General features: G+C 41.3%; 1 protein-coding gene and 1 long non-coding RNA gene across 2 annotated transcripts in view; both read left to right on the forward strand.

Moving 5' to 3' along the window:
• LOC117517414 (receptor tyrosine-protein kinase erbB-4-like) overlaps positions 1–25,171 on the forward strand; it is an 886,935-nt gene that overhangs the window by 412,987 nt on the left and 448,777 nt on the right. The gene's annotated exons all lie outside the window — the stretch shown is intronic.
• LOC117517423 lies at positions 1,252–15,791 on the forward strand. The gene is made up of 3 exons (XR_004562724.1): positions 1,252–1,263; positions 8,853–8,860; positions 15,692–15,791. It is a non-coding gene; the product is annotated as an uncharacterized LOC117517423 (long non-coding RNA).

Raw genomic sequence — 25,171 nt, forward strand, 5'->3', positions numbered from 1 at the left:
TTCCACTTAGATTTCTTTAAAGTATGGATTATTTAACAAATATGCACTGGAGCCTTTTATTTTGACAAATTCAGTAAAATGAAAAAAATCTAGAATGGCGGAAGTGAGAGTCAGAACTTTGAATGTTGGAAGTATGACTGGTAAAGGGAGAGAGCTGGCTAACATGATGGAGTGGAGAAAGGTAGACATACTGTGTGTGGAAGGGAAGTAAGGCCAGGAGCATAGGCGGTGGGTTCCAGTTTTTGAATCATGGTGAGGATAAGAAGAGAAATGGTGTTGGGGTCATTTCAAAAGAAGAGTATGTTAAGAGTGTGTTGGAGGTTAAGTGAGTGTCTGACAGGGTGATGAGTGTGAAGCTGGAAATTGAAGGGATGATGATGAATATCATCAGTGCATATGCCCCAGAGGTAGGCTGTGAGATAAAGGAGAAAGAAGACTTCTGGAGTGAGTTAGATGTGGTGGTGGAGAGTATGCCCAAGCATGAAAGAGTGGTGATCGGAGCAGACTTTAATGGACATTTTGGCAAAGGGAACAGAGGTGTTGAGGTAGTAATGGGTAGATATGGTATCAAAGACCTGAATGTGGAAGGGCAGATTGTAGATGATTTTGCAAAAAGGATGGAAATGGCTTTGGTGAATACCTACTTTAGGAAAAGGTAGGAGCACAGGGTGACATAAGAGTGGAAGAAGGTGCACACAGGTGGACTATATTCTTTGTAGGAGATGCAAGCTAAAAAAAAAATTAGAGAGTGTAAGGTGGTGGCAGGAGCGACTGTAGCTAGACAGCATAGGATGGTGGTTTGTGGGATTACTGTAGAGGTGAAGAAGAGGAAGAGAGTCAGAGAGTCAGAATTGTACTGATTGGCCAGACAAAGGGACAGAGCTGGAAATGATGTGCAGCAGATTAGGGTGGTAAAAGATGCAGATGGTAAAGTGCTGGCAAGTGAGGAGAGTGTGTTGAAAAGGTGGAGATAATATTTTGAGGAGGTGATGAATGATGATGAGAGAGAGAGAAAACGTTAGATGATGTGGAGAGGCTAAATCAGGAAGTGCAAGAGATCAGTAAGGATGAAGTGAGGGCAGCTATGAAGAGGATGGAAATTGGAAAGGCAGTTGGTCCAGATGACATTCCAGTGGAGGCATGGAAATGTTTTGGAGTTTCTAACAAAATAGTTTAATAAAATCTTGGAAAGTCAAAGTATGCCTGAGGAGTGGAGATGACGTGTGCTGATTCCAGTTTTTAAGAGCAAGGATGATGTGTAGAGTAGCAGTAACTACAGAGGCATTAATTTGATCAGTCACAGCATGAAGTTATGGGAAAGAGTAGAAGAAGCTAGGCTTAGAAAACAGGTGAAGATCTGTTAGCAGCAATATGGTTTCATGCTGAGAATTAGCACTACAGATGCAATGTTTGCTCTGACAATACTGATCGAGAAGTATAGAGAAGGCCAGAATGAGTTACATTGTGTGTTTGTGGATTTAAAGAAAGCTTATGACAGGGAGCCAAGTGAAGAGCTGTGGTATTGTATGAGGAAGTCTGGAGTGGCAGAGAAGTATGTGAATGTAGTGCAGGACATGTACAAGGATACTGTGACAGCGGTAAGATGTGCAGTAGGAATGACAGTCTCCTTAAAGGTGGAGGTGGGATTACACCAAGGATCAGCTTTGAGTCCTTTCTTGTTTGCAATGGTGATGGACAGGTTGACGGATGAGATCAGACGGTAGTGTCCATGGACTATGATGTTTGCAGATGACATTGTGGTCTGTAGTGAGAGTAGAGAACAGGTTGAGTCTAACCCGGAAAAGTTGAGATATGCTCTGAAGAGAAGGAGAATGAAAGTCAGTAGAAGTAAGCCCGAGTACAAGCCCGAGTACAAGAACAAGGGTGATGTGCAGAGTTGCAGTAACTACAGAGGCATAAAGCTGATCAGCCACAGCATGAAGTTATGGGAAAGAGTAGTAGAAGCTAGGCTTAGAAAACAGATGAAGATCTGTGAGCAGCAATATGATTTCATGCCGAGAAAGAGCACTACAGATGCAATGTTTGCTCTGAGAATACTGTTGGAAAAGTACAGAGAAGGACAGAAAGAGTTACATTGTGTGTTTGTGGACTTAGAAAAAGCTTATGATAGGGTGCCAAGAGAAGAGTTGTGGCATTGTATGAGGAAGTCTGGAGTGGCAGAGAAGTATGTTAGGGTAGTGCAGGACATGTACAAGAATAGTGTGACAGCAGTGAGATGCGCAGTCGGAATGACAGGCTCATTCAAGGTGGAGGTGGGATTACACCAAGGATCAGTTCTGAGTTCTTTCTTGTTTGCAGTGGTGATGGACAGGTTGACAGATGAGATCAGACAGGAGTCCCCATGGACTATGATGTTTGCAGATGACATTGTGATCTGTAGTGAGAGTAGAGAGCAAGTTGAGTCTAGTCTGGAGAGGTGGAGATATGCTCTGGAGAGAAGGGGAATGAAAGTCAGTAGAAGCAAGACTGAGTACATGTGTGTGAATGAGAGGGAGCCCAGTGGAATAGTGTGGTTACAATGAGTAGAAGTGGTGAAAGTATGAGTTTAAATACTTGGGGTTAATTGTCCAAAATAATGGAGAGTGTGGTAGAGCGTTGAAGAAAAGAGTGCAGGAAGGGTGAAATAGGTGAAGAAAGGTGGCTGGAGTGAATTGTGACAGAAGAATATGTGTAAGAGTGAAGGGGAAAGTTTACAAGACAGTAGTAAGACCAGCTATGTTGTACAGCTTAGAGACTGAGGCACTAACAAAAAGACAGGAGGCAGAGCTGGAGGTGGAAAATGTTACAATTCTCTTTGGGAGTGATGAGGATGGACAGAATAAACAATGAACATATCAGATTGATACCTCAGGTGGGACGGTTTGAGACAAAGTCAGAAAGGCAAGATGGTTTGGACATGTGCAGAGGAGGGATCCAGTGTATATAGGGATAAGGATGCTGAGGATGGAGCCACCAGGCAGGAGGAGAAGAGGGAGACCAAAGAGGAGGTTTATGGATGTGCTGAGAGGACATGAAGGTGGCTGGTGTGACTGCTGTGGCAACCCCTAACAAGAGCAGCCAAAAAAGTAGTAGTAAAATGAAAAATTCAGTAAATATTTAATGAATACTTTTGATGAAATTAAAATTATCCATCATTTCCACCAATTTCCAACATTGTGGAGAAAAATGACAAATGTGAGAAATTTGGCAATTTAAGATTACAATACTCCTCATTAAAATATGTAATATATTGATTACTTGGTAACACCTTTATGATTTTTTTTTATGTATGGCATTAATATTCAGGTTTAGCATTAATTTGTGGCCTTTTTATAGCTAAATTTGTCAAAGTGGCATTTTCTGTTTGGAATTCATCTATTTGGAATAAAACCTGTTTGCATTCTCTTGCACATTTGTATTTAAGCATGTCGGACGTGAGAATTTTTTAGTCTGTTGTTGCGGTTGATGATGACTTTGCCGTAACATGGGTATCTCTGTTTTCTGCAGTCAAATAGTAACTGCAGCAGTGCCATGTTTTTGTGATGGTGCCCCCTGCTGGTTTGTTTGGCAGAAGTATCAGCTCTAATGATTACTTCTGAATTTATTCTCTTTCTGTACGTTGAGGATTTAGCAGCTGGTTGCAAGGTTTTAAATCTGGTGTCCTTGACCTGTCCACATACAAAACAGGCACATTTAAAAATTTATTGTAGCATTGAGAAACATTCTTAGTCTCTACAGCATGATGTATTTTTTAGAATCCGTGGCATAACGGGGCCAAAGTCAACTTTTGGGCTAACTCCTGAGGGAGTTGCAGCTCTCCCGTTAGGATGTCAGCGAGTCTTGTGCCCCCGGGGAGGATCAGTCGGTGGTACGACCAGGAACACCGCTGCTCATTACTGCTTGTCTCACCTGCAGAACTGTAGGAGGTGGAGGAGCAGAGTAACACAACACACACAGATATGTATTTATACTTGTGTGTGAGTGTGTGTGCGTGCTCTAGCATTCACTCCCTGTTTGTCCTGTCCATATCTTCAGCTCCGTGCGTGGGCATGTGCAGGGCAGCTTTTTGTTGGCCTGATCAAAGCAGACACGTTGCAGAGCAGAGGTCTCCAAGGTGAAATTAAAGTCTTGCTGCTTCCATGGGGTGGAGGGGGGAAAGTGATTAGCGTTAAATTAAAAGGTACGACCATAAAAGCACACTACGACCGAACCCTTGCAATTCATCAAAATGATCCCACGGCACGTCTTTTGCTTATCAAATTGTAAAATATTGTCCATGACACTAGCGTAACAGGGGCGTAATTAATGCACTAAATCAATTCCAAATCACTCTGCACACTCTGCCCTGCTGGGACGCCATCATTATCACAAATTACAGCGACACATCCACGTGGAAGGATGGGTAAAGCTTCAGCCATGTTTCCCCATCATCTACAACCAATCGGGTTCATTTCCTGCGCTCTGACTCATTTATTCTTGGTGTGGCGTTGCTTTTTATTTCATCTGTCGTGTTTTTAATATTTTTTTATTAGTCAGCACCATCTGTAACTCTGCCCCTCGAACGACTCCCTTGGTCCACGCTACGGGGTGGCTAGAGTGTGAATTTGCAAATAAACTGAAATATACTGATCTTTACTTATTTTTCCCCAGAAATGCACCAGAGATGCATAACACTGAAGATCCAGTTTTCGTCTTAGGCCATAGGTTCGCATTCTGGTCTCATAACTGCTTAGACCATGGCAGATTAGTCAAATGGAAGTGTGTTGCAATTCTGCCCTTTGGTTTACAAATCTGAAAACAGTAAGTACATTTGGGTGTGGGAATCCTGAGAGGGGAGGATCCAAAACAGGACAGAGTCAAATCACTGATCCAAAGTATCTACTGCACAATGATTGCAAGGCGTGTGTGCAGAATACTGCGCTACAACCATTGAGTCCTGACAATCCACTAGGCCAGAATGAGATACTTTATGTCACTGTGGCCAGCAGAAGGTGCTGTGTATGGTCATGAATGTAACCTGTGGCAGCAACACAAGTTACATTGGTGCCATGATCTGGGCTCATGGATGACCCCACAGTTACATCATCTGTACCAGGAACCAGGTGGGTATTTGTGCAATGATGAGTTTCAAACCTGCCAAGTCAAGGTCCCTGGTGATAAAGAAAGGGAAGATTGAGGAGAAATTTGATTTTTTTTTTAAGTGTATTTAATTTATTTATTTTAGCATTATTGATAGCTGGTGCCACTAAACAGACAGTAATTAAGAAATGATTTTGACTTATGCCTGAGAAAGCCCATATCCAGCTTGAAGTATGGCTCTCCAGGGTGGCCAAGTCAGGACTCCCTGGTAACATGGTCACATGGCCACAGGTCACATGGCCTAATTGCAGGCCATGTGACCTGTGGCCACTACACCTGTAAGTGAATCCAGTAACAGTCAAGTTCCTGAAAAGGATGGCCAGTAGCTTTAGTTACAAGGGGCTCAACATGCTCCAACCTTCAAAAGTCCTAACTTCACCAGACTGTGAATTCTTCAAGCTATATTTGGAATAACCATGGAACTCATCAGCTGGTCTCTCAACACTATTGACACCATATTTTCAATAAGGAAATCAGGGCTGGGGGACCTTGTGTGCCCAGATGGAACCTATCCTGTGGCCTATGTTCTAGATGCCTAGGAGGAGTGGCATGTTACGTTTTTGGCACCACTCTCCATGGAAGACGTTATAGGATTTATTCTTATTTTTTATGGTAGGAGGGCAGGTGATTGGATTATGCGCTGCCCTGACCTACCGGAAAATTGGCAAGACGGCTGCTACCAGAACCACAACCATACACATGTCCATCATGATTAATGAGGTGGGCAAGGCGGTACAATCTCAGACTGCATTAACTTTTGAACTCAAACGCAAGTTGGAAAACATCTTGGAGCAAATATCTGCCTTGCAGCGGAAGATGTTGGAGACCAGGGAATATTCATTAATTAGATTTCGAAGGTCAGAGGACCTGTAAATGCAATTTCTGTGTTTCTCTGCCTAACCCAAAACTTGGCAGCTTTATCAGCTACCGAATGTTAAAACGCCCCACTTGTTTTTCCTCCAGAAGGATTTCAATGGCCTTGGTGAAGCATTCAGCTCCCAACTTATCTGCTCTCCCCTACAGCCTGTTGTTGTCAAGGCAACTCCAGACTTTATGCACACATGGACAGAGACTGATATAAACTCATTTGCACACATGACGCATGCATCTCCCCCACCCCTAACACCCCCCATGTGCCTGTCCCTACACCCCACCCCGGCCTCCGCTCTGCAACTCCAGGAGGATGTGCAGCACATAGCTACAGTGCCCCCACTCCACTCCACCCCAAGCTTGGCTGGCTGCACAGGAACTCTGCTGCGCCCTCCACCCACTCTGCCTCAATTCAGACGATGGACTGTTTCAAGTTTAGCGGACATAATCAATATCAAATGTTTGTGTTGTTTTTAATTCTGATGTGTGCCATTGTTATGTTAAACTAGTAATAATTGTGGATTAATTGCTGTATTTTTGTTTGAGGTAATTAGTTGTGAAGATAATTTTGTTACACTTGTTGTAATGACAATAAAGAAATCATCAAAAATGCCATGGGATTCAAACCTGCACACTCTGATTACCAGACACAAGCTTTACCACTGCGCTACAACTACGGTCCATTTCTCCTTCCATTGCAAAAGTGGTATATGTTTTTATGTATTTCCACACAAGCACACATGCGCGTGTCCGTCAAAACACAGGATGTGTGCTGCAGCTGTGATGTCCATGACCGGAGATTTCTGAACAGCTGTGGGCAGCCAGCCATGCCCCCTGTCCTGTCAGCTCATAGACCAACATGTCACTCTGGTGTCAGATGAGCGATGCCTTGCCTGCGGGGGGGGGGGGGGGGGGGGTGCGCGAACCATATGCACAGACATGTTGGGGGGAGTAAGGGGAGCACACGAAACACACGCACACCTGTGTTGTGGGGGGAAACCTACACTCTGGCACGTCACGTGCACTCAGTAACTTCACAGCCGTGGGGCACTTAGACAAATTTCACTTCCAGCACGACAATGATTGTCTGCTGACTGTAGTCGTATTAATAGTACGAATGGCCACACATTTTTGAAGTGCCAAAAAAGCAGTGTTAAATGTTCGTGAGTGCCAGAAGGCAGAACAGGAACTGGATGTGTCAGAGTGTAGGATTTGACTAAAGGGTTTGGTGAGATCAGTGGCAGTGGGAGAACTCACTCTGAGTATTTTCTGAAGATTCAAGTTGGCAATGTCAAGAACAAGGACAGATAGGAGGTGTGAGTGGGCATAAAAACAGAACAGAGACAGCAGGGAAAAGGTGGGGGTGGCCCACAGTGCAAGATACTCCTGTCTAATATCTAGTAGGTGAACATTTCACAAATCCAGTTTTTATTTCAAGTTGACTACAGTGTCTTACCAGGCCCATTAAACCTTCACACATGAGAGACAGCTGCCTCCCCTCATATTCATTCTGTTCTGCAAGAGAATCTTGAAAACATGACCATCTTCCAAAGGCTGTGTCTGAGCCATTTGCCAGAGTCCAAGGCAACATCCCCAAAGTGCATTTTTCAACTCTGTGAAGGCTGCAGTTGAGGCCCCACCAGGCAAGCATCTTAGACCAGCAGCTGGTATTCTGCCCAGTGTCTGACTTGCACTTAAACATAGACTTGGAGAGACAGCTGAGAATTCCAGATGGCTTTTGACCAACAACCCTCCAGCCAGACATGATCCTCTTTGAAAATTCCACCCAGCAGGTAATGTTGGAAGTCACAGTGCCGTTACTGTTAAGGTTAAGGTTAGGTTAGTGCTTGCCAGTGGGGGGGCACAGTTCAGCTAATCCGATAACAGATAATTATCAACGCTAATGTTATTGCTAGTGGATTAACTTTTCAGATAAGTTTTAAAACCCTCAGCTGACCAGTTATATTCAGATAAAGGTAGTTCTGATAACTTTCAGTCCGAAAACATTTTTTTTGCTGGTAAAGTGAACAAAGTTTAATGGCCAAAAATTTGTAAACCCTAAAATCAAACATTGTAGTCCGTCTGTTGTGTGTTTATTAATGGCAGAATGGCTGTCGTTTGCTGATAACGTCATCATTAAGCGCAAAACATGATTGGCTGGTCAAGACAGGGAGCATTGTGGGTAGTGTAGTTCAGGTTCACTTTGGACATGACAGTGTTTCCATCCCTTGTCCCTTGGAAATCTGCTGCAAATCCCATCACACATCGTGCAAAAATAATTATTTTAAATATCTAAAGGACACTGGATTACTTCATTGCATCTAAACAAATGACTATGGCTGCCAGGAGTTTAAGGTTTTGTAAAATCTCAGCCTCAGCCGTCACTAACCAGCCCAGTAGGTGGCGGTAAATGCACCTTAAGCTGGTGCTGTCCGCCATTGGATCCAGAAGAAGAAGAAGAAGAAGAAGGTCATTGTCCGCTCGACACAAAAACAAAATGGACTAAGTTTAACATTATTTTATTTCTTTGTGGCTGACGGTATCGCTAAGACTCTGTGGGAGAGAGGAGCTCTCACGGTGCAGCTATGTACAGACAGACTTTTCTTCATCGTTTAGACCATTTTGGATAATCTCAGGGCGGTTATTTTTTCAGATGTATCCCACTGAAACTAACAGGTAAGAATTTATATTTATTACGTGTCTTTTACTCAATGCATTAATAAACTGTGACTTCTAATACTGTGTTTTAGTGCTTTTGAAAGATGACAGTGTCTGGGTTTTTTTTTTTTTCATTCATTTTTTGTGTGTTTGTGATCCTTGAATTTACCCAGTAGCCCCTGGAGAGCTTAAAGTGAAACTGGTCTATCAGAAGCTGACAGTGTAATCTGATGTGGCCGCGTCTAAATCAGTACTACAAGTTATCTGTAATAATCTGTAATAAAGATATTTTTTTGCAGTTTAAAAGATAACTTTTTAGTTATCTGATTAATGGTTATCGAAGCTAACGTTTTGGTTAGCTGTGCCCACCACTGGCGCTTGCAATAAATTCTACATCTTTTTAGCTCTAAGTTTCAGGTTTTAAATGGTGCAACTGGTTCATCATCAAACTGATTTTTGATGGTTCTCTGTTGGTGTGCAATGCCAATTACAGCAGCAAGTTGATTTTACAGAATTGTATTTATTCTCTCCTACTTTGAGAAGAAGCCCCAGTGTCTTTTTAAACTTGAAAATGTGTAAAAGTACAATTGAAAAACAGAGTCTGGCATCTGCAGAAGGCTGAAGCCAGGTCATGAAATAACCCTCACTGCAAAAATACAAATAAATAATCCAGTTTCTTGCAAATCAGTCTCGTCTCTCCCAACTTCCTGTGAACTTTGGGACTTCCTTGGTACTTTGGGGCTCTTATATGAACATTGACATTACCAGAACGGTCAATCAGATGGAACAGTGTGTTGTTTTACTACTGTAACCATGATACACAGAAGATCACAAGACCTTCACTTTCACAGTGTATTCATAACATTTCATAATGTTTATGAGATTCACAACAGACTAAAGATTGTTGCAGTTTACTGTGGTGTGCTTACTGACCCAGACTCACACATTATTTGCAATTATATTTTAGGTGAGTGAGTGATAATGGCATACTACATGAAAATTAAATTAAAATAAATAAATAAATAAATAAATAAATAATAATAATAATTAAAATATAAAGCAGTGACCTCCGATGTGCACTGAGTGTGAAGCAACTGTATCAGAAGACAGCATATCCAAGTCTGAGACTACATTTTGTATATACTGTTCATTTATGTTTATTGTATGAACCTTTTTGTTGTGCAGTCTTTCACACAAGACCTCAAATTACCTTTATAAAGTGTCAAAGCAGTTGTTTATTATAGTTTGCTGTGTGTTTTGAATAGTGTGTGGAAAATTATTTTTCGCTTTATTTTTTCCTTGTCTATTTTTGATTGTAAACCTTTATTACACTTATAAAGCAAAATAAAAACATATATATTCTGAAAGTGCAGGTTGTCCTGAAAAAAGAGGCATAAAACTTGATTGTGGGATGCAGGAAGAGCTGTTAACGGCAATAATAAAACATTTATGCCAGGCGAGGGAACTGTCCAAAAAATGCCCTCGGACCCCAGAGGGTTACATGTCTAATAATATAATATATATATATATATATATATATATATATATATATATATATATATATATATACGAGGTCTGTCAATAAAATAACAGTCCTTTTTATTTTTTTCAAAAACTATATGGATTTCATTCATATGTTTTTACGTCAGACATGCTTGAACCCTCATGTGCATGCATGAGTCTTTCCATGCCTGTCGGAAGGAGTGGTCCCGCCCCCTCGTCGGATTTTTTGTTTGGACATGTCTATCTCGGCTTTCAATGCTTACCAGTCCAGTAAGTATCAGTGAAATTGTGGAGAGCTGGACATGTGTCTCTCTTCCAAAGCGAATCGGTCTTTACGCGCGAAGCCTCCGCGTGGCTTTTCATGACAAAATCTCTTGTTAAAAGTGAAATCTGCCGGAAAATGGCTGATGTCCAGCTCTTGTGATAACCAGAGAAAGAGCACACGATGGTCTCGTATCCACAGAGCCATCCATTTAGAAATGGTCCGGTGGCTTGTGCCGCGTCGTCGCAGCTCGGAGTGTTTTGTGTCGAGCGTCCTTAAAGGGGTCCTTAAAGCTGTAGTAACAGTCCTTATTCTCTGTGAAGCCCATAAAAGTTTCACCGAAAGCCAGATAAATTTTTCGAAAGGTTTCCAGCTGCCAGTCTCTAACAGCTTCTGAAAAAATTCTGATGGAAAAAAAGTCCTTTTCATTCCGCCATTTCCAGGCAATGAAAATCCGATGAGGGGGCGGGACCACTCCTTCCCAAGGCGTGCTCACAGGCGAATGACGTAACCGACAGGCGAGGAAAAACTCCTGCATGTGCACGAGGGTTCAAGTACGTCTGACGTAAAAACATATGAATGAAATCCATATAGTTTTTGAAAAAAATAAAAAGGACCATTACTTTATTGACAGACCTCGTATAATAAAAATCATAATAAACATATGGCACAAAGGACCTTCCAGACTGTTATCAACAGCAAGTCCAAAAGTCAGTATATGTCATGGTATGGGGTTGGGTCAGTGCTCCTGGTAAAGGTAATTAATGTAGAAACATACATTGAGAATTTAGAGCAACATAGTGTATGCTGCATTCTACATGACCTCTTTTCCAGGAATGCATTTTTCAACAACACAATGCAAAAATGAATTCTACACACATGACAAAGGCATGGCTGCAGAAGGAAAAAGGGTTCTGCATTCAGTCCTGCCCTTTCCCAAACACAGAATGTGTCAAGAATTTTGAAATGAAAAATGCAATGACAACCTAATGCTGTTACATGTCTTTGCAGAAAGAGTGGAACAAAATGCAATTAAATGATTTTATCCTCAAAGCCAAATGTCATTTAAATCAAATCAAATCAATTTTATTTATATAGCGCCAAATCACAACAACAGTTGCCCCAAGGCGCTTTATATTGCAAGGCAAAAGCCATACAATAATTACAGAAAAACCCCAACAGTCAAAATGACCCCCTATGAGCAAGCATTTGGCGATAGTGGGAAGGAAAAACTCCCTTTTAACAGGAAGAAACCTCCAGCAGAACCAGGCTCAGGGAGGGGCAGTCTTCTGCTGGGACTGGTTGGGGCTGAGGGGAGAGAATCAGGAAAAAGACATGCTGTGGAAGACAGCAGAGATCAATCACTAATGATTAAATGCAGAGTGGTGCATACAGAGCAAAAAGAGAAAGAAACACTCAGTGCATCATGGGAACCCCCCAGCAGTCTAAGTCTATAGCAGCATAACTAAGGGATGGTTCAGGGTCACCTGATCCAGCCCTAACTATAAGCTTTAGCAAAAAGGAAAGTTTTAAGCCTAATCTTAAAAGTAGAGAGGGTGTCTGCCTCCCTGATCCGAATTGGGAGCTGGTTCCACAGGAGAGGAGCCTGAAAGCTGAAGGCTCTGCCTCCCATTCTACTCTTAAAAACCCTAGGAACTACAAGTAAGCCTGCAGTCTGAGAGCGAAGCGCTCTATTGGGGTGATATGGTACTAAGAGGTCCCTAAGATAAGATGGGACCTGATTATTCAAAACCTTATAAGTAAGAAGAAGAATTTTAAATTCTATTTTAGAATTAACAGGAATCCAATGAAGAGAGGCCAATATGGGTGAAATATGCTCTCTCCTTCTAGTCCCCGTCAGTACTCTAGCTGCAGCATTTTGAATTAACTGAAGGCTTTTCAGGGAACTTTTAGGACAACCTGATAATAATGAATTACAATAGTCCAGCCTAGGGGAAATAAATGCATGAATTAGTTTTTCAGCATCACTCTGAGACAAGACCTTTCTAATTTTAGAGATATTGCGCAAATGTAAAAAAGCAGTCCTACATATTTGCTTAATATGCGCATTGAAGGACATATCCTGATCAAAAATGACTCCAAGATTTCTCACAGTATTACTAGAGGTCAGGGTAATGCCATCCAGAGTAAGGATCTGGTTAGACACCATGTTTCTAAGATTTGTGGGGCCAAGTACAATAACTTCAGTTTTATCGGAATTTAAAAGCAGAAAATTAGAGGTCATCCATGTCTTTATGTCTGTAAGACATTCCTGCAGTTACCTAATTGGTATGTGTCCTCTGGCTTCATGGATAGATAAAGCTGGGTATCATCTGCGTAACAATGAAAATTTAAGCAATGCTTTCTAATAATACTGCCTAAGGGAAGCATGTATAAAGTGAATAAAATTGGTCCTAGCACAGAACCTTGTGGAACTCCATAATTAACCTTAGTCTGTGAAGAAGACTCCCCATTTACATGAACAAATTGTAATCTATTATATAAATATGATTCAAACCACCACAGCGCAGTGACTTTAATACCTATGGCATGCTCTAATCTCTGTAATAAAATTTTATTGTCAACAGTATCAAAAGCAGCACTGAGGTCTAACAGGACAAGCACAGAGATGAGTACACTGTCTGAGGCCATAAGAAGATCATTTGTAACCTTCACTAATGCTGTTTCTGTACTATGATGAATTCTGAAACCTGACTGAAACTCTTCAAATAGACCATTCCTCTGCAGATGATCAGTTAGCTGTTTTACAACTACCCTTTCAAGAATTTTTGAGAGAAAAGGAAGGTTGGAGATTGGCCTATAATTAGCTAAGATAGCTGGGTCAAGTGATGGCTTTTTAAGTAATGGTTTAATTACTGCCACCTTAAAAGCCTGTGGTACATAGCCAACTAATAAAGATAGATTGATCATATTTAAGATCGAAGCATTAATTAATGGTAGGGCTTCCTTGAGCAGCCTGGTAGGAATGGGGTCTAATAGACATGTTGATGGTTTGGAGGAAGTGACTAATGAAAATAACTCAGACAGAACAATCAGAGAGAAAGAGTCTAACCAAACACCAGCATTACTGAAAGCAGCCAAAGATAACGATATGTCTTTGGGATGGTTGAGTAATTTTTTCTCTAATAGTTAAAATTTTATTAGCAAAGAAAGTCATGAAGTCATTACTAGTTAAAGTTAAAGGAATACTCGGCTCAATAGAGCTCTGACTCTTTGTCAGCCTGGCTACAGTGCTGAAAAGAAACCTGGGGTTGTTCTTATTTTCTTCAGTTAGTGATGAGTAGTAAGATGTCCTAGCTTTACGGAGGGCTTTTTTATAGAGCAACAGACTCTTTTTCCAGGCTAATTGAAGATCTTCTAAATTAGTGGGACGCCATTTCCTCTCCAACTTACGGGTTATCTGCTTTAAGCTGTGAGTTTGTGAGTTATACCACGGAGCCAAGCACTTCTGATTTAAGGCTCTCTTTTTCAGAGGAGCTACAGCATCCAAAGTTGTGTTCAATGAGGATGTAAAACTATTGACGAGATAATCTATCTCACTCACAGAGTTTAGGTAGCTACTCTGCACTGTGTTGGTATATGGCATTAGAGAACATAAAGAAGCTTTCCAGCTTTCACCTCATGAAATATTTGTACCATTGAACTCATAAACATTCATTATTTGTATAATAAACACAAAAGAGGACATTGTCATTCATTGAAGCAGCCAATAAGGAGTAGCTTGGGCCACCAACCAGTGTGCTCATTGTTTACACTGCAAACACAGCAGAAATGTTTGGTGAGGGGATCCTCACCAATTGGACACCTAATTGGACTAAGCAGGTATAGAAAACTGATGGGTGAATGAGGATGAATGGTGATAGATTACTGGTGGATAAGACATCATATCAAAATAGCAAAATATTATTGAATCTTGCAATGTATCTAATTTTGTGCTTACAAATGTAAATAAGTGAAACAGTTAGTGATCCCACATCTCAAGTTATCTAATGTAGACAACCTGCCGATACCACAACCCAATTTGATGCTTGTATTTTCTTTGTATATTCTCTGTTACTTGCACAGAGCAGAATGCAAGCACATTACAGTCACTCCATTGTCTGTGCTTGTCACTTTAACAGCCCTGCCATGCATTAAAATAAAAAAACACAGCCATTAATCAAAGCTGCTTTTTAATGTTTGTTTTCATGTATTCATTTTTTTATTACGTAAACAGATTTTTTTTTTGTCTCATCAGTACCATTCACCACATAATTGTATAAATAAAACTAAGATAGTATTAGTGGCTGAACACTTTTTGGTTCATACATTTATTCTCATTCTGATTATTGTTGTTCTTGTTGTATGTAAAAAAAAAAAAAAAAAAATGTCTGAAATGTGAATTATATCGGTTTGCTGTATAATATGTATATGTCACGGGCATGGATGAGCGAAGCTCTTCAGTAGCTCACCATATCATTTAGGTCCTTCACACATTTTTGAGTAAATGCTTCAGGGGAGCATGAGCATGGCTAAAACCTTTCATCTTCTGGCGGGGGGTTTTCTCCCCCAGACTCCCTGTCTTTTTAAGCATTTTTCTTTATTTGCCTCACATGCCTGGAAACTCCTCACCATCTCACCATGTCATTTAGGTCCTTCAGACTTTTTTCAGTAAAATGGTTCTTGGGAGCATTAGCATTGCTAAAACCTTTCAGCTTCTGGGGGGCTCTGCTCCCCCAGACCCTCCGCCTTTTTAAGCATTTTCCCTTTATAGCCATCTGTCAACCCAGGAAGTGTCAATCCAGGAAGTGTTTGACATTTGATATTTCCTGTTTCACTGTGGATTTAAAATTTGGCACTTCCTGTTTGGGCCACAGTGTACTGTGAGCAAGCTTTGCGCTGCTGTGCAGCGTTTCACTTGTATTAAAGCAAAGAAGAGCATTAAAATGCTTCTAAAGCATGCACTCTGACTCTGTAGTGAAGCAGTCATGGTTCAGTTTGGTCTGCTGGCTTCTTGCTTATAAAGCGAAGAAATTAAACCCGAGTCACCAAACATGCATTTGTTTGGTGACGGGTTTAATTTCTCTTGTACTGATCAGTTACAAAACTGCCTTGATTGGGTTCATTCCAATCATATTTGATCAGATTGGGACATCCCCAATAACAATGGTAGAAACATTTACTTGTGTAATACTTTCCAACCTTCTCTATGACTCTGAGGTTTGGGTGTTGTACAGGTGTGACGTGAAACAGCTGGAGCATTTCCAACAGCAGAAACTCTGTGTGATCTTGAAGATCAAATGGCAAGACCTCGTCACCAATGAATCTGTCCTTCTAAGAGGCAATCTCCCCAGCATTTAGGCCACGATGGCATGACACTGCCTAAACTGGATAGGACACGTTAGAAGAATGTCCACAACCCGACTCCCTCATCACGTCCTGTTCTCACAACTTGAATTCACCACAAGACCCCAAGGAGCCTATAAATGTTGATTTTGTGGCCAATTGAAGGCCACTCTTCTCCTCTGCAACATCGATCATGTCAACTGGGAGACCCTCGCTGAGGACTGCTCTGAGTGGAAGCACGCCATCTTTCAGGGAACAGACCGCACGGTACATGAATGGTGGCACGAGGCAGATGCCAAGAGACAAGAACGTAAAGAACAGCTTCTCCTAACCCTACTCATCTACCACTCCTCTCCTCAAAAAGTGTCTGTGTCTCTTCCGCTCTGCCCTGGGCTTGAACAGCCACGTCAGACACCGTCACCCCCGAATAACGATTGAGCCCCAAGACATCCTGCAGTAGAACCACTGATCAGATACAAATGACTACCGACGACTTTCCAACCATATATACAAAGTGTTTCCCAAAATAAAATGCAATGTAGAGTTTCTTATCCCCCCTCCCCCCCCCCCAAATATGGGAAGAGCTGAACTGCATTGTATCAAGATTATACATAGGGAATATATTAATTACACTTATTATTTAGGCATTGTGGTAATTAGACCGTGTTTGTCCTCATCATCTGACCCACCACTGGCCACCCTGTCCATGTAATTCTGCAGCCACCACTGCTTAGTTTAAACCATCCATCTTCTCTACAAGATCGGTTTTCAAGTAATCATACTCGAATGTTTTACAGTTTTATTTTGTGTTTTCTGACATGAAAGCGAAATTTAAGACCTCTGTTTTTTTTTTTAATTGAGTTCTATGGTGCAAATTGTATTTGTCATTAGTGCTTCATCTCAGATCTCATTAGACTGCTGAATTGATTGATAACATGCCAGCTGGCTCTGTGAACGTGTGCACGTGTGTCCATGCATGCACCTGCAACATGTACACACACCTTGTGTTTGCCACAAATCAGGACATCCATCGCCGATTAGGTCAATTTGATTCCAGAGTAATGAAGTAGTTTAGCACTGATACGTGGCGTGTTTCATAAAGACAACACCATCGTGTTCCACAGAGAATTTCCTGCCCCAGCGGCACGAGCTCGCGCTTTATGAAGAGATGAGACAGATCAGATCTGACATGATTGCAGTTAGTCCCACAGCTACCTGTTTACCTCGTTTGAATATATTTGGAGTTTACAGGTTCCACACTTTGCTTTTCATTAAGAATCAAACATTGGTCATTTGACATTCTCATTCAACCTCTGTTTCACTAATTATATCCCACTTATCCAGTTTATATGATTGTTTTCCAGGCTGTCTTCACAGCATCTGCAACTACAGAACTATGGTGGCACTCAGAGCGCAGTCCTCCACCGAGGTGCCACATGCTATGCAACAGCTGTCAGTTGGGGGGTCGCTCATTCACCCCAGGACAGTTTAACACAGTCACATTCCTCCTTTCTTTTCTTTCTCTCTTCCTGTATTAGTTTATTTTGACAGTCTGTGTATGTTTCTGTTGCTTTCCTTCAGTTCCCAGTCACACAAATTTATTTTTAAACTTATTTTGCATTTTCTTCCATTCCAGAACCTCTTGCGCCTTTCAAGTCTGCTAGTGACTTTGTTTGTGTGTGTGTGTGTGTGTGTGTGTGTGTGTGTGTGTGTGTGTGTGTGTGTGTGTGTGTGTGTGTGTGTGTGTGTGTGTGTGTGTGTGTGTGTGTGTGTGTGTGTGTGTTCTGGTTGACTTTTACTGCTCTTTGAGTATGCTGAAAATTTTCCCTGCCCAATTGGACTTCTTGCCTTATGTGTTTGAACTACTGCCTGTTTCTTTGTACTTCGTCATTGAGTCACCCCACATGCATACAGTTGCCATGCGGCCTGCCTCCACTGTGCTTTTTGATCTCTGGCTGTACCTGGACAATGAATAAAGCACTTCGAAATACATCCCCGGCTGTGACGTTCTTGGCTGTGAGGTTCCCAGTCATCCATCCATCCATTATCTAAACCTGCTTGCTCCATTTAAAGTTTGGAGCCTGTCCCAGCAGTCATTCACTTGCAGTTGGGGTGCACCTTGTTCAGGCTGCCAGTCTATCATGAGGCTAACGCATAGAGAGAGAAACACATTCATACTCGCACTTATGGTCAATTTTAGAAATTGGAGGAAGCCAGAGCAACCACAGGGAACTCACACAAACACAGAATGATCATGCAAACTCCACACAGAAAGAATCAGGTTGGAAGCCAACCTGGGTTCTAGTAGCTGTGAGGCAATAGTGCCTACCATTAATCACCCGTCATGCTAAAATCATTCCATAAACAACATCTATACAGTAGGAAACACTATATTGTCATTGTCTTCTTCCGCCTGCTCCCGTTAGGGGTAACTACCAGAGATCATCTGTTTTCATCTCACTCTGTCCATCACCACATTTAAAACATCATCTTTGGCCTCCCTCTTCTCTTCCTGTCTGCTCCTTCCTCAGCATCCTTCTCCTGATATACCCTGCTTCCTTTCTCTGCACATGTCCAAATCATCTCAATCTCATCTCTCTGTCTCTGTCTCCAAATCGTTCTACCTCCTCTGTCCCTCTGATATGTTAAATCCTAAAACTGTACATTCTGGTCACTCCCAAAGAAAACTGCTGCATGTTCATCTCTGCCACCTCCAGCTGTGCCTCCTGCCTTTTTGCTGGACCTGTTACCTCAAGGTCGAGAGTAGGAAACACAAAATACTAAATATAAAAATTAAAACACGTATGCAGATCTAACCCAGAATCACTCCCAATAGTCGGTTTCCATGCAGTGGACAATAGCTCATATGCACATAGCTTTAGTTCAGATAATTTGATGAATTATTTTCTTGACTCTTGAGTTAATGGACAAACATTTTTCAAAGAAAGAAAGAAAGCATCTGGAATTGTCCTGTTTTGAGTCCATTTGTGTATGACAAAAAGACCCGCCCGTCCAGTAAATGTCATTAAAAAGTGTAAATATTTTGAGATATCCTGCTGATGAAGAAGCAGACACTATAATGACCGTGCATCTGCTTGAGAAGATACAAACTCTGAGTGCGCTCAACAGCACTGCAACCACATGAACACTGAATGAAGCGTTGAGCCAAGCTTCATTTGAGGGACAGTTTGATATTTTGAAATGACAGCAAGGTCATGGTGAATTTTCTGGTTATGTCTCTTCAGTGTCTTCTTGATGTATGAGACTGTGAGCCAATTAGAGGCTGAAAAATGCATTACTTTGTTCCATTCAATCACTGAGTTACTTTTCCCACTTTCTTTGAGTACTGTGATGTTTTTTTTATATTGTTTTAGAGATGTTGGGAGTACACTATGTGAAGATGCACATACACTGTTAGATTTTGGCAAAATATCTGTTAAATGTCTACTCTCCCATTATGAGTAAATCACATGTGATTCTGAGCCAAAAGCTCATGATTTATGCACTCACACTGTATGTTTGATGGTTAAGCCGCAGTCACACTAATGATGGACAGAGCAAAAGGATTAGGTATGTTTTTAAATATGCTTAGTCCGTTGGCAAATACGTCAGTTTCCCGTGGAGTTGGGGCACAAATGGACAGATGACGTCCCATTCCCATGGAGTTCTGCACTGAGCTGATATATTTTCCTGGTTTACAGACAAATATGCTGCATTTGAGCAGAGTTTGGCGCTCTGAAAACATGAGGTTGTGTTTCCTTACTTGAACAGCTCTGCTGCATCACCTCACTGGGACAGAGAGCGAGAGAGCACACTGCCTGTTTCTTGCACACATGGAGCTGCACTTACTATGTCAGTCCTTTTTCCGCTTGCTGGACTTTTGACCAATCAGAATGCCAGAAGGAACAGTCGGACAACGGCAGGACATATAAATGACATGCAGAGGACAAAACAGAAAAAAAAATGTGCAAGCAGCGGCAAAGTTCTCGATGATCTCTTGATATGCGTTTAAACTTTTGAACATGCCAGAACTTCCAAATGGACTTGGTGGACATCAGCTGAGAAGGTGCGCATTTTGTGGATGGGAAAATTACTTTGTCAGACAATGACAAACACAGATGTAGAGAATCCGTTCTTCATATGCCTCCTTAGTGTGACTGGGGCTTTAACTGTGACTTGATCGCTCAAATTATACATGTGAAATAAACGTCGGTCCCCGTGATTACGGAGCTATCTCACAGAATGCTTACCAACAAGATCCACACTGCATTAACCATTTGCGCCATTCTATGTGCAGGAACATCCAAACAAATAAAATATAGGCGGTGGCATATGGACACCCTAACTTACAAGTTTACCCAGTTTGAAAAAAACATGTTTACATACAAGGCACCAGCAATTCGGTAGCCATTTGAATGAATGAATGAGTGAATTTATTTGGCACACAAACTCAACAGTAACAAAAAAAAACTGATACACAAGACAATTCCACCGTGACATGTGTGACCAAAAGGGGGTGAGCGGAAGCAAAGCTTATAAACGCCCACCCCTTATATACATACAAACATACATATATACGTACTCATTACAACCCCCAGAGCAAGCACACAGGTGACAGTGGTAAGGAAAGACTCCCTTCGATGTATTGAGGAAGAAACCTCAAGCAGACCAGACTCTAAGGGGTGACCCTCTGCTTGGGCCATGCTACAAACACATTTAACACAACACAAACTCAAGTCCCGTCATCGTAAACGTCTCTAGTGTACAGTAGATACATACATATACACACATACCTACATACATATGCAATGTGTGTGATTTTATACTACATATTTACAAGAGAGAAAAACAAAGTGCACACAACTAAACAATGATCAACAAAACACCCTAACCCTCAAACCCTTCCTCCTCCTTGTACCTAGAAAAAAACCATGTACCTATACCGCTGCTTAAACTGATTCATGCTTGGACATTGCTTGAGCTCCACCCTCAATCAATTTCTGTCATGATAGTTTGAGGAGGACACATTGAAGCTCAACCTCTGTCCAAAAGCCACGCTGTGCTACCATGTTTTCAGTTCTCTAGATGACTGTCTCTGTTTTTGTGTAGAGAAATTCACCCAGAGTTTAGGGGAATCAATTTGTAGCTGTGCAATACCCTGAAATTCATCTGACCATTGAATGAATTGTCAGTCGGTAGAGGTTAATCACCTGTCGTTACCCCCAGTACACTGCACAGCACGGCTGAAATTTGCCCCCCCCCCCCCCCCAAAAAAAAATCAGATTAAAATTGCGCAGTGGATACCTAGCTTTACAGAGAAGTACATGTTTAGTATTTTACCTGTCAAAAGTTATTGGGACATATTTTTGGATTTGCCAACTTCCTGACTTTGCTGCAGGGAAGTTTTAAAACAAACTGTGCTAGAACTGAAACACAACAACACAGCATTTAAGTCCAGCAAAAATCTGCAGATGTGAAAGCATCTTTCGATTTTGATTCTGTGTAGGGGAGCGAGTATGATTTATGGCCCAAACGATCTCTGTTAATACAATCATTACAGGAAGCTTCTATTTGGTGTCCACACGGTCGCCACCTTCCTCTTTGGGGAATTCTTGCCTTTTTGTCTTCTTGCCCATTGACACAAACTGATTATCCAAGCAAAGACTTGTATTGTCTCTGCATGGCTGCATTGTACCTCTGCACAAGGCCCAATCATTAATCACTTGGAAGGGCCGTTAAGCACCTTTTCTTCACCAGAGGACTGAACTGATATTGGGCCACAGAGACCATTCAGCTCCCCCTTCCTGGACCTCCATGCAGCAGATTAGCCCTCTCCTCTCAGGGAACCAGGCAGTTGTCAGCATGTCTGTCCAGAACCTGGATGACTGTAAATAATGACTGTGCAGTTGGGGAGGTAGGTGCTATAAGAGCTAGCATGCTTAGTTACACTGTCAAGCAAGCAGAATCCAGCCCATGGCTGACGTGTGGTAGCTTTGTCACATAACTGCATTATGTAGGGTCCCCAAAGGCTATGGCATAATGCGATACGCCATGAGACTGTTGCTGGGCTGCTACAACAAGCTTCGCCTCATGACTTATGTATTAGTTTTCACTGCAGCTTAAGGATCAGATCCCGTGCTGTCACTCTTTTACTTTTGCTTGCTAATATGATGCAAACTTTCCCCTTTGGTAATTTTTATTTCAGACCCAGAGTCTTTGCTGTAAATGCATCTTGACAACACAGATGCCTCATGGACGCTGCTCATGAAGCAGGCGGATATGGGATCATCATGCTGTTCCCAGACAATAACTATCATCGCCAAAAGCCAGTAGCACAGCTGCTGCCAGAGGGGCCCATCAGCGTGCACACCGCGTGCTGTCACCCCAAAGTCAACACTAGCTGGCAGTGCTGAAGCTGAAACCTGTCCTTGTGCATTGCAGACTCGCAGTAGTCAACGAATAGCAATGGTCCCTTCGATGACTGTTGTCCAACCTGGAAAAAAAAAGTTTTTTTCTTGTATTTAGGTTGAACATATATGTATTAAATTTAAACTGTCATTTATTTAAGGAACATGCATTTAGTTTAATTTAATTAATTTGGCACCTTCTAGCAGTTTCCGTTAAATTGTTTCCAGTTAACTTGTCGTTATTTATTCCACCCTTGCTTCAGGTTGTTAAATTTAAGAGTATCTAGAAATGCACTCATTAGTGTACATGCTTATTGGAAATGCTCAAAAGTGGACCAGTCTTGTAGTATTATAAATGGTTTTGAACAAACTAAACATTTTAACAAGTGTAAAATTCAATTTGTTATATGTCCCAATGATTACAGTAGTCTCAAAGACTATTTTAAGACATAAAATAATTTGGTCTAAGTAATTTGAAATATTATAAGTATATTTATTTGTAATACCAAATTAATACTGTCAGATATACAAATATAATATTTTATTTATAATGGGAAATTCAATCTGTAAAATATTAGAAATGCATTAAAATCTTTTATAAATAATGATATAAAATAATCTTGTATTATTTGAAAAAAAAAAAAAAAATATATATATATATATATATATATATATATATATATATATATATATATATATATATATATATATATATATATATATATATATATATATATATATATATGTTAGATTTTGAGGAGTCATGCAAAACATAGAGTAGGTTGCTAATAGGATATGGATTTGGGAGACCAATCCACATGCCAAATGGGTTGACACTGTTCCCTCAGGGATCCAAAGAAAGATTTGTGCAGTTTGTTTCCCATTGTTTTGATGGTGATATGTGAACATATTCAGTATAGACTGTGTGAATACAGAGAGTACAAATGCCCGAATGCTGTGTTTCTGACAATAAAAGAAGACTTGGAATTTCACATCTTTTATTCTATCATTATCAAATAAAAAATACCTTTACCTTTAAATGCCACACAATTTTGTTCAACTCTGTCTCTCCCTTCCTCTGTGCTTTTCACATAACACTTTTGCACATTTAAGAGATCTGTGGCTGTTCACCATTTTTTAGGGTTAATGAGTGTTTAAGCGGAAAACTGAAAATGTCCACCACAAAAAAACTCATCAAAAAATAAATAAAGAATCTCTGACTGCTATTAAATTAAGTTCCTTCTATTGAAGAAGAAAAAATAAGATTGACAGGTGAATGACTTACATGTGCAGCAGGACAAAAACCTGAATGAGGCTCTTTAAGCCATAGGTTTTGCCTCGAATTTCTCAGGACACGTTGCTCCCCTGAATTTTTCATTGGGACAGAAATCAGCAGACAAAAATCCTGTTTGACTTGGAAGTCAAAGTCATTTAGAAGTCAAATTCAAAGCCAGTGTGGTGTCACCACTTAACAAGCACATGGTCACTCTACCTGTTTCTGTCCTTGGACAAGATAATTCATCCGTATTGTCCTTGTCCACCCAGCTGAAAGTGGGTTCCAGCTTTGTTTGAGGAAGTAACCTGTGTCCAGTTGGTGTCCATTCAGGGGAATCATCAATGCTAACCACCTCACGGTAGAGAATCCAAGTAGAAGCACCAGTGCTAATGGGCACCGAGGCCTATAAAGGACTTCTGGGTGAAAACATAACTTTCACAGAAGCCAAAACAGACAAGTGCGCTTTGATTTGTAACGACACTTTGGATTAATTTCAAATGGTTTCTTTCATACCTTAGATGAGATGTGATGTGGTGTTTGGTCACAATGACCATCCTGGATCAGACTGCTGGAAGCAGAAAGCCTGTTCAATTAGTGTCTGTTGATGGAATTAAGTAAAGTATTGACTGTTCCTTTCCCAATGCACTGGCAGAGAAGCTAACATTCCTTAAAGGGAGCAGATTTCAAGCGGCGCTGCACCGCTGACATGAAGAGTGGTGTGTGGGTTCAAACCAGACTCCCATGTTTGATGTGGTTTCTATTTGAAGTCAGTAGAAGCCCCGCCGCCCTACCTGCACACATTTCACCCTGATGATTCATCTCAGAGGAGTACCTCAGGGTCCCATCACCAAACTCCAGACTTACAAGCCTTCTTTAAAAAAAAAAAAAGCCTCCCAGACTGTTCTGCATGAGTCAGAAATTCTGTTTCTGGCATTTCATGCATCGGGATTCTCTTTCTCTCAAAGTCATGACCATCTTTTCAAAGGCCCTGAAGTTTTTTTTTTTTTTTTTTGACAGTTTCTCAAAATGTCGACTGTCGCACCTGAGTGCTCTCGCCATACTTAGCCACCAAACACAAGGTGACAGAATGCACACTTCTCTTCCAGAGCTTACTGGAGCGAATTGGTAAACAGGTCCCTACCCGCCCATTGACTTTCGTGCCATGTGGAGGAGTCAGATTGAGCCGCCGCGCCACGCTCCAAACTGTTGAGAGTCGGCGTTCTCGTCGCGGCTATGCATCGTTGCACTCTCCTTGACTCACTCTCTGAGTATGCTATATGTATGGAAATGATCCATAATTACCATAATGTGTTTCCCATCTCTTGTATTTCATAATGGTGTTATTATATGCTTTTTCTCCTTTTCCCACCTTCCTCCCTGCCCTCACCCTCCCTCCACCATGGGCAAATCCTTCCTTCTATCTCTCCTTCCCCTGCCATCTCACTTCCTTGCACTTCTCCAGATGACACGAACAGGTGCATAATTAATTATGCTTTATTACGTTTCGTGGATGTGCTCTGCTTCTTTTTCCTCTTACCATTGTTCTGCAAATGCTTCGCGACGCCGCGCTCGGTAACCCCAAATGCCTCTCCTGCTGCTCTTCTGGATGATTGTTTACCCTCTCGCTGTCACAGAATGTGTTTTAGCTAACATTTTAATCCTGCCATGAAGGCATTGCCTGAAATATTGTTTTGAGATATCAGTTTTGTT

The sequence above is a fragment of the Thalassophryne amazonica genome, chromosome 1 (genome assembly GCF_902500255.1).
Source record: "Thalassophryne amazonica chromosome 1, fThaAma1.1, whole genome shotgun sequence".
Lineage (NCBI taxonomy): Eukaryota > Metazoa > Chordata > Actinopteri > Batrachoidiformes > Batrachoididae > Thalassophryne > Thalassophryne amazonica.